Raw genomic sequence first — 10372 nt, forward strand, 5'->3', positions numbered from 1 at the left:
GGTTCGTTTTAGTCTGGTTTGCTTTCATATTGCAGAAATGTAAACTAAGGTGGAGTGCTGGTTGAAAAGTTGCTGGGGAAAAATGTCATCAACAATGTGTTGATCCATTACTTACACAGACAATGTGCTGCGAGGCAAGCCTTGATGCTCCTACCACCATCTGCTTCTACCACAAAGGTAAATATTAAGTTATTTTGATATGTTGATAATTCTGCAATGACAAATTATTTTATAAAATTTTGGTTCATTTCTTTTAATTGGGTCGGATTCTGGTCGGATTACGTTCACAGTGCAATCACCTAGGGTCCGTTGGAAAACAGATCGAGACCCTCGGATCGGTGGTTTTAGTCCGCACGTCGTTCACAAGCAACCAAACAAACTGTAACAGGGATTCAACCAAACCAGAGTTCCAATGAAATGGACTAAACTTTGGGTTGTAAAAGCGCCCTAAGGGTTATTCTATTTACTGGAGTCATAAACAATGTTTATATTGTGTCAGAACCTTATGGGGTGTTAATGATTCATGTAATAGTCAAACCCTCAGGTGTTAATAGGGAAGCTGAGTTATGGCTTGATTAAAATTTAAAATATGGTCTTATTTTTTTGCTGAAAGCAAGTGACCATGGTATAAGTGCGATAATGCTATTTGAGGACACTTCGTCCAGCATTATCTCGTGCACATCTTACAATCGGAAATGTGGTGGCAAACAAAGCACAGCTGCTCGTAAGTCATTGTTGGGCCCAGGCATTTGGCCCATGTTCTCCCATCTCCATGTGGCTGGGTCATAACGATGCACCATCTTTTTGTCACTGTAGTCCTCTTGGCTGTATCCACCCAGCACATAAAACTTTCCCTCCAGAATTGCTCCTGCTGCTCCGACATGTGGCACTGGCAGGGGCATGAAGGCGGTCCAGGAGTCTGTCACTGGGTTGTACACCTCACAAGCCAGCTCGTCAGAAATAATATGGTCATCATTGGCGGTGATTCCACCTGCTACATAAAGACATTCACCCAGGGCCTCCATGCAGTGACGAGCTCGAGGTTTAGCCATGTTTGCCAAGTAGGTGCTTCCTGCCTCTGGTTTGTACAGAATCATGGAGGCCAGATATTGGTTTTCGTTGCTCTGCCCTCCTGATACAAAGATCTGCCCTTTTAAAACCTTTGCTACATGGCAACACAGAGGCAGATCCAAGGGCCACACGAAGCTAAAAGAGAAGACATTTTTAATATCTGAGGCATATGTACAATCTGACACACAGTGTGTCACATAATTTGTCACAAATGAGACGTTTCAGGTTATAATAGCTATGCTACAAAACTGTATTTAATTGGATGGTACTATTCGGCTTTTCGCCATACAACCGGTGAATGAGTCAGTCAGTAATTGTGAATCAGCTAATGCAATCTCTGCCTGAGCTAACAGTAATTTTCATTGAAGCATATTTTATTGGACTTTTTGGCCAGGATTCTAGCGTTAGCATAGAGTATCCTCCAATGGCTGTATTTCAGATCACTTTCCTTTTGCAATGTTGCATTTCTCAGCAAAATTCAATAGACTCAGTTCGACTGCCCCTAATTTTATGTTTAGCTAATGTATGGTTTTTAGCAAGCAAATCATTGTACAGAATTTAACAAGCAACATCAACTCAATATGGTACAAACTACAAAGTTGGTTGCCACATTGTTGTTGGTGAAATTTTGGCAAGACTATACCCTTAATGGATTTTGGTTTTGAACTTACCTCCAAGAGTTTGTAGTGGGGCAGTATTGTTCCACAGTGTCTGTAAAATAAGGGTCACAATGCCCGCCGATGGCATATATCTTTTCATCAAGCACAACCACAGAGAAAGAGCATCTCCTGTCCGACATGTCGGCAAGGTTCTCCCAGCTGTTTTGAAGCGGGTCGTACCTACATATGTAGTGAAATAAGACAAATATAAGTAAAGAGGCACTGAAACATTTCTTTAAAACTGTAACTACCACTTCTCTTACCTGTAAACAGAATTCAGGTTGTCTTGGATACCATAATACTTCTTGCCTCCAAACACATATAGTTGTCCATTGAGGACAGCTACCTCATGACTGAATCTCTCTGGCTCTGGCATCTCTCCCAATTTTCTCCACTCCATGGCCTTTTTTACTCCTGTGTGGTTCCTTAGGGAATTCCCAAACCAGAGTTCTCGACTGATGCTGCGGCTAGCCAGGTCTTCAGAGGTATTGTCCCCTCCAATCAAGACCAGGCTCTCTTTTGGAAGATAGATCCGGCACTTACTCCTATTGGAGCAGAAATCCTGCAAAACGACTTCATAGAGCTCTGCTAGTTTGTAATCAGACCACATGTTCAGAGATTGGACCTCATTGAATTCCTTGAATGTCATCAGGGAAAAGTGGATGGTTTTCATCAGTTCTTTAGCAAGCTTCTGTCTTACCTGGGGCCTTGCTTGAATCCATGCCACCACTGCTTTGAATACAACAAGTTCAGATGGAACGCAGAGCGAGCTACTCTTCAGGTACTTTAGCAGCTGTTTGGCTGGCAGGTCCTTGAACTTTTTGGTGCATGCCACCTTTTGGAATTGCCGCAGGACAAAATCATCTGCAGTTTCGAGAAGTTGCACCATCTCGAAGGCTTCAGCAAAAGATGCCAAATCCAGGCAGGAGTGGGGATTTATTTCTTGAGGCAGGAAATTAAGGCACAAGGAAAGGGCTGGTTGGTACTGGAGCTGGAGGGCAGTCATGGTGATCTCAAAGACACACTTCCAGTTGAGTGGGACTGCCCCGCTGTAGGAGCAGGCAATCAGAACCTCCAGTTCTGAAGCCAAAAGGTAGGGAAGGGTCACATGGGGCTGATTGGACTCCTTCATCCCTGAAGTGAACATGCCGCGGAAGTAGTCACTGCACACAGCCAGGATGACTCTGTGGACTGAGGAAGGGCAGTAATAATTACACTATAGACCTTGGGAAAAAATACGCAAGTGCTTTATAAATGTCCTGACGGTGGCAGCATTTTTTCCCAAAAACAGACTAAAGGCCAAGACCTCAAGTATTTTAACCCACTTGTGCCCAAAAGACTATATTTAATACGAAAATGAAAAATGTTTTGTTCTGATTGATCTAAAGTCTTGGAATCTGGTATTGTTGATACTTTGTGTAAGTATCTAACAGTCCAATTGTGTATTCAAGTCAAATGTCATGTTAATGTTAAATGTCAAATGTCTTCCAAATTAAGTGTTTTTCCATTGCATATTTGTACACATCTTTGATATTTAACTCAAGCAAATACTTGATTGTACTTCTTGTATTTTGTAGATCTGTTTTGTTGTCCTACTTTCCCCCTAAATATAATATAATGAAATATATATAGAGAGAAAAACAGCACAACAACACATTCTCATGTGCCCAAGGACTAAATATAGCACAAGAAAAACTCACTTTTCAGTTTTAATCAATTCTGGGGAAAAAAATTTCAGATTAACCAACGGAAATTTAAAATTTCAGCTGTGGGCAAAATGGGGGGTGACTTTAATTTAACTTGCTATTAAACAGGTAAATTGACCATAAAACGAAAAAAACAACCTGGGTAGAGGTAAAAAAAAAAAAAAAAAAAAAAAAGTAATAAATCCTATTCTTCAAAAGTTGACAAACCTCCCCTGGACAGGGAGGTCACTTCGGTTTTAAGGTTAATTTTGGAAACCCTATCATCTGACAAAACTATTTCAGTTGAGTAACCAGGGAACGACCGGTAGTGGCCTCTAAAGTGGCTGCTATAACATTTTGCATTAAAAAAAACTCATTGGTGGTCAACTCACCATGAATTGATCCTCCGAGAGCTTCCAGAGTGACATCACACCCAACTCTGTCCATCCATAGCTGTTTGATGGATTTGAGGCTGATCCTCATTTGTTCTTCAGCCGGGACCGTTTCTTCTTCCCTCTGCTTTCTAGGTTTGAAAGGCTTTTCTTCTTCTTCTTTGCAGAGCTGCAGCACCCTGGGGACACCCAACGTTTGAGCTGCTGCCCTTATCTTGTGCAAAGTTTTGTTGTTTAAACGTGATATGAGTCCAGTGTAGGCAAACTCCACAACTGCCTCTAATCCTACATGATCCACCTCTGCACCCAGAGACACTGACCACTGCTTGACACCAACACTTGTTTGGTTTCTTACAATACGTCTATAGTAACCTCCACTGAGAGATTTTAGAATACGGGAGCTGACCGCAGCCAGGACAGGGGAGTGTACGTGGAAACTCCCATTGTTTGTGCTCAAAACGAGGTCAGTGAGAACGGAGGAGTCCTTGAACTCTGTCAAGGTGCGGAATAGGTCAGTGTGATAATCATCTTTGCAGTAAATCTTTACTTCATCTTCGTCATCGCTATCTTCTTCTTCTTCTTCCTCCTCCGTTGACTCTTCAGCTTCCTCATCATCTGTAGACTCTTCCTCTTCCGATTGAGGCTTTTTGCTATCAACTTCTTGGGTTGTCAGAGTTTCTGCAACTGTTACTTCGTCGCCCGTCAACCTCTCAACATGCTCTTGTTTTCTTTCTTTGGAAGCCCATGCTTCTAGGATGTTGTTTTCCTTCATCCATGACCTTTGATCAAGAACTTCCAGTTCCTTAAGAGGTCTATATTGCTTCTCAACAGCTCTGTCCTCATTATTTACTCTCTCAAAGTTGTAATAATCCTCGTCAGAATCTTCACCATCAGATTCCACAGAATCCGATGAGTTTACTTCACTCACTGTACTGTTTTGTCGACTTGTACTTTGTTGGTTTTGCTGCATATTCTCATCCTCAGTTCTTCTCATCTGCACTGCAAAGTGATTATGTCCATCTTGCTCTTGTTCTCGATTCTCCTCTTCCACGTCTTCCTCCACAACCTGCTCTTCTTCCCTGACCTGTCTGCCTCCTTCTTCAGCATCCACCTCATGTGCTACCTCATTTTCTTCTCCCCACCCTCCTTCCTGAAGTTCCTCTGCTTCCTCCTCCTCCTTCTCAAACCCATTTTCTTCCCGCTGTTCCTCCACTTCTTCTACCTCCATCTCGTCCACCTCACCATTCTCCTCTTCCTCCTCTTCCTCCTCACCTTCCTTGACCTTCTCGCCCACCTCCTCATTCCCCTCTTCCTCCTCTTCCTCCTCTTCCCTCACCTCTTCCCTGACTTCCTCCCCCACCTCCCCATTCCCCTCTTCCTCCTCTTCCTCCACCTCTTCCCTGATGTCTTTCCCCACCTCCTCATTCTCCTCTTCCTCCTCCCCTTCCCTGACTTCCTCACCCACCTCTCTGTTCCCCTCTTCCTCCTCTTCCCTCAACCCTTCCCTGACTTCCTCACCCACCTCCTCATTCTCCTCCACCTCCTCCTCCACCTCATTTTCTTCCCCTTCCTCCTCCACACCTACATCATCAGCTTCAATCATCTCCCCTTCTTCCTTCTCACCTTCCTCAACCCCCTTCCCTATCTCATGTCCTACTCCTTTCTCCTTCTCCTCGGCTTCCCTTATCACAACAACTTCTTCCTCCACTTCTTCTCTCCTCTGACATGCTTTCTCAGCTGCAGTCAGTCTCTGAATGCTCACCTGCGCATGATCCACAATGCGCACTTTAACCCTATCCCTCACCCTGTCCCTCCATCTCCTTCTCCTCTTCTCAAGCATCTCTATCCTCCATTCATCCCAGTCCTGGAGGCTTAGATTGGCTACCAATGCCATACTGTCTAATATCACTATGATGTGTTCTAATCCCTTAAATCTGACACCTCATGAAGCCAAAAAGGTTGCAGATCACTTACGTTTTGCAAAGTTTTTGAGCAGAGAGGAAATAATGTATGTCCAGTGGCGAGCCACCCTTTGGATGCTGCTGTTATTGTTGCAAACCACTTCACCACATCACTTTTCCCGTCTGAAGACACCAGCTGTGTTGTCTGTTCGTTACTCTCCTGCCTCTCCCGCCTCCTGCATGTGTTGCATATTTTTTGGAGAGTGTCAGTGAACCCATGATGCCTCATATAGCCAAAGAAGTTGCTATATTCAGAGTACTATCACAAAAGGTAATCGAAATCCTAGACTTTTTTGGGATGTCAGCCTCCGAATAAGCAAAAGTGGGTTGATGCAAGAAATGCATCAAAATGTAAAGTAATGTGTCAGATTTCTTAAACTTTACTACAATGTTTTGTTTCCCTACCTTTTGTTTCTTAACTCTCTACCTCTCTAAACATTTATCACACACAGTATATTTGCAAGAAATGTAATGTATCCTATTGTTTTTATTGATTGCACTTTGCAGCCAATTCCTGTAGTGATCAGTACTTATTGTACACTGTAAAGACTTGTCCCAGGCTGCTTTTTTAAAAAAAAGGGAATGCTCTAGAACTGGAGGCAGCTGGATTTCTGCCCGTCTGAACGAAAATGTCTTGAGGAGGGGGCCTTGGCATCTTAATTCTGGACCATATGACTCTGAGATCAGTATTAAATGCCTTGAGGGTCATCAGTGGTATCACATTGCTTCTCCATGTCCAAACATGTTGGAATCTGGGTCAAGGATCGAGAGACATGAGATTAGGAAGAAAGAAGAAACAAAACAACGCTGTTCACACCTGTTGCCTTTTGTGCCGACAGAGAAAGCAAACAGCTGGGTCACACTGTCACCTTGACTTGAAATATAGCTGCATGGATCACAAGTACTGTATCTGTAAGTGGATCCTCTCAAATACCACATTGTTAGGATGGCGTTGGGTTGCATGTGCTATCCATGAATTATTACTTGTTTGTTTACATCCTGACTAAGTTCTAAGAAACTTCTGCCCAGTTTTCAACCTCTTTCAACCCAGTAATATGACCCACTGCTATCTTAGCTGAAGAAGTTTCTGGTAAACCTCATTAGATTTCCAACAGATTGGCACCTTGGCAGGCATTAAGAATAACTCACTGCACCTCAACTCATTACTTATCACCAAGAATATAGTAATATTCAGTATTCTAGGTGATGGTCTTGTCTGTGTATGTAAGGCAGTATCAACCCTCTGAACTCCAACAAGCTGTTTCACTTTGGCCTTGTATTTCACTGCAACATATAAAATATATATAAAACATATAAGTCCTGCAGCTTTAAGTAATCAGCACAATCATGGCTAGAAGTGGGAACACCTCAAAAATGTCTTGTGTGCATAATAAGACAGTTGTGACATAAATCATTAAAAAAAAGAAAAAATCTCAAGTTGAATTTCTCTGATGAATAATTTTTTACAGCATCTCCTGTCCAGATTTTGTCCAGAAACAGATTTCCAGTGAATATTTGTCACGTGACTGTTCGTCTCAGCAGAATCAATCATGGCTTCACAGTGTCTCTGAGGAGCAGAATTTAATGTTTTTAACAGGATCTAGTAATTACAAACGGTTTGTTTTTGGCAACATTTCAAATGAGACATTTAGATTAGTGAGATTTTAACAGAAATATCAGTATATTAAGCTTCGTTTTGGTTACTTTTTCAAACAGAAACTATGATCATGATTCAAGGACTGTCGGAACATTTTTCTGTTGCAGATTTTCATGAATGTTGCTCATTTACCCATTCGTATTTCTGCTTACAGCTACAAGGGGTTTCTCCAACTGATGGAAAAAGCACCATTCAGAGGTCTGCAACGAGGGTGCACTTTAGGTGGGCACTCCATGTTCTCTGGTTAAAGATCTTATCTTTAAACTTTGGCTTGTAAATGCTCTAAAATAACAGCTCATTTTTTATCAACACCACAGGGTGAGTTTCTATTGAGATGCTTTGAAGTTCAGAGAGCTGTGAGTGGGTGAGTTGGAAATGAAACTGGTGGGCTTAAAAACACACTCCTACCTGAGGACACAATGACTCTGCTCTTTCACATGTGAGGCATCACACACACACACACACACACACACACACACACACACATGCATACTTACTGTGCAACAAGCAGACAAGTGAGGGTTATTATTCAAACCTACGCAAAAAGAGAATGCATTTGAATAAATTGAAGATTTGGGCTCTGTATTTCAAGCCTTCTCATTCTGATGTAAAGTGCTACATAACAAAACATGAGGTAGTTGGAGGAGAGATTTGCAGATGTTGCCGTATTCACATTATTAGCCACAGTGAGTGTTTTTGCTCTGGGCAGCAGCGGCGGCGGCGGCGGCTCACGATCTACTTATGAAAAGTCTGTTTCCTCTGCTGCAGTGCTGATTGTAACCATGACAACGCACACACTGAGAGGAGGAGTGAAGAGCGCTAACCTCGTTATGGGACCCTCCCCCTCAAGCCCTTTCCTCAAGAGCAGCAAGCACTGCTGGGACAAGAGGCCGAGCCTCTTTATTATTATTATTCTTTTTAAGGCGCGACATTAAAGGCAGAAACATTGTTTTTCATGCACTGGTCTTTTTTTCTTTCTATTTTCCTTCAATGACATTCTTACAGAACTGTTGCTAGGAATTAGATTCAGTATTTTGTCTTCAATAGTTTTTTCAATTTAAAATGTATAAAAACCTTTAAGGGCAGTTTTCTCAAAATAGTTTTTTCCATAGACTGTATATAAATAATGGACGTAGTCACCTTGACGTCACAAATTGGTTTGTGGACTGCCCGTTGGAAGCCTCGAGTTCAGCGTTATACTCGTCGCCATCTTGCGTCGCCATCTTGTTTCCGATACGCGGAGCAGACCATAATTGGACTGTGGCGGAGCGCGAGGGATCTGACGACACTGACTACACGCCTCTCTACACCGGCAACCCGACTGAGAGAAGCCGCTGCTAATTCATGTTAGCATTAATTGGAGCATTAACTGGGATGTTAGTTTTGGCTAGCAAAAAAAACAAAAACAAAATGTATCTTTCTTACCTCAGAAAACTGAGCAGCGACTCCTTGGAGTGTCTGTTAGTCCAACCAAACACTGAACGAGACATTTTTACTGAACAAAACGTTCAAATAAACTGTCATTAAGTGAAAATATAGTGTGAAAGGGTCAAAGTTATGAGACCAAACCGGTAAACGTCCTCTTTTCTATCTATATAACGTTATATATAACTTTATTGACACGTTTCCATGGATACGCATAGCTCTGCTTCTCTCCTGGTGACGGCTCGCCTTGTCAGTGACCTGTCAATCAAAGCTAGAAACGCCCCAAATCATACGATTCTTTATCTTCTATTTTCTTCTAAATGTGGCCATTATTAGAACTATTGACATCAAATTGTCTTTAAGAAGATTTTTTACTAGCGATTGAGACCATAATGTTGTCCCTGAGGTAATAAATCAAGTGAGGAGTTTTCAAATTTAGCACTGAAATGAATGGGCAGATTTCTTTTGCAGCCAAACTTAGCACCCCCTACTGGAATTTTCGGTGAATTGCAGGCTTTATGCACTTCCTGGTGGCCTCCATGCTCAGGCACGGAGATTGCCGCCTGTTTTTTTCCCATAAAACCATAATCTAGCTAACAGCTAGAATCCAGTCTACCTGTACTTAGATTTGCTATTTTCATTGCAGGAAGTGTGTCAGCACTCGACACTACCCTATGGGTTGTTTGTACAGGCAGCAAAATACGACCCATATTTATGTTTTAGACTGTCCTCACTTCCGTCTGTCGTCCGTAGAAAATGGGAATCACTGCGATGCAGTGTATAAATGGCACAGCCATTTATACATCACTGAACTTCCATGCACTTCTGGTTGTCACGTCCTCGTAACTACTTCACTTTTGACATTCACATACATTTATTTACTGTTTATACTGTCTTGTATAATGCTTTACCAGAAGGTTGTATGCCCTAAACCTAGATCAGTGGTTTTGTTGACTAAAGTTAATGAAACTGCAGCCTTTTTATTTTAACAGTGAACTGGACGTGTAGGTATAATGACATGTACGTTATTTATAGAACATTCTGCTCTGTACTGCGAATTGCTCATATGGGTCGTTTTCGGTGTTATTGGCAACAGCCCTATTCTGTTTAGGTTGGAGACCATGTTGGTCCTTGCTAACGTTTGCCATCCCTGCTACCTAGCTAAAGTGGCAGGACTACGAACCTATTTCAACCTTGTGAAAATGTTGGGCGAGAAAAGATTGCACAGTTTTCCCCAACTGCTGATGTCTCACGAGTCACGTCTGTACATGTCTGTATATGTCTGTATCCACTCTCTTCCTCTTAAAAGTTAAATTTTTTCGATTCGTCAGATTCTAAAAACTTAGTTCTTGGTTCTTTAACCTGCATTTCACCACACAGCAGCTTTTAGACATGTTTCTGTTGTTTGCTAACAGACAGAGGCTCCTTTCAATACAAAGTCTAGAGAGAGATGTTTGGATTCCCCTCTGGTGGGGGCAAAGGCAATAAAACCACTTGACACTTGGTTTACATTACAGTAAGT

The 10372-nt window shown here is 42.1% G+C and overlaps 1 pseudogene; it reads right to left on the reverse strand.

The window, feature by feature from the left end:
- Window positions 1-260: 260 nt before the first annotated feature.
- On the reverse strand, window positions 261-5959 carry LOC131990196 (kelch-like protein 13; annotated as a pseudogene).
- Between the last annotated feature and the right edge of the window lie 4413 nt (window positions 5960-10372).

This window comes from Centropristis striata, chromosome 17 (assembly GCF_030273125.1).
Source record: "Centropristis striata isolate RG_2023a ecotype Rhode Island chromosome 17, C.striata_1.0, whole genome shotgun sequence".
Taxonomy (NCBI): Eukaryota; Metazoa; Chordata; class Actinopteri; order Perciformes; family Serranidae; genus Centropristis; species Centropristis striata.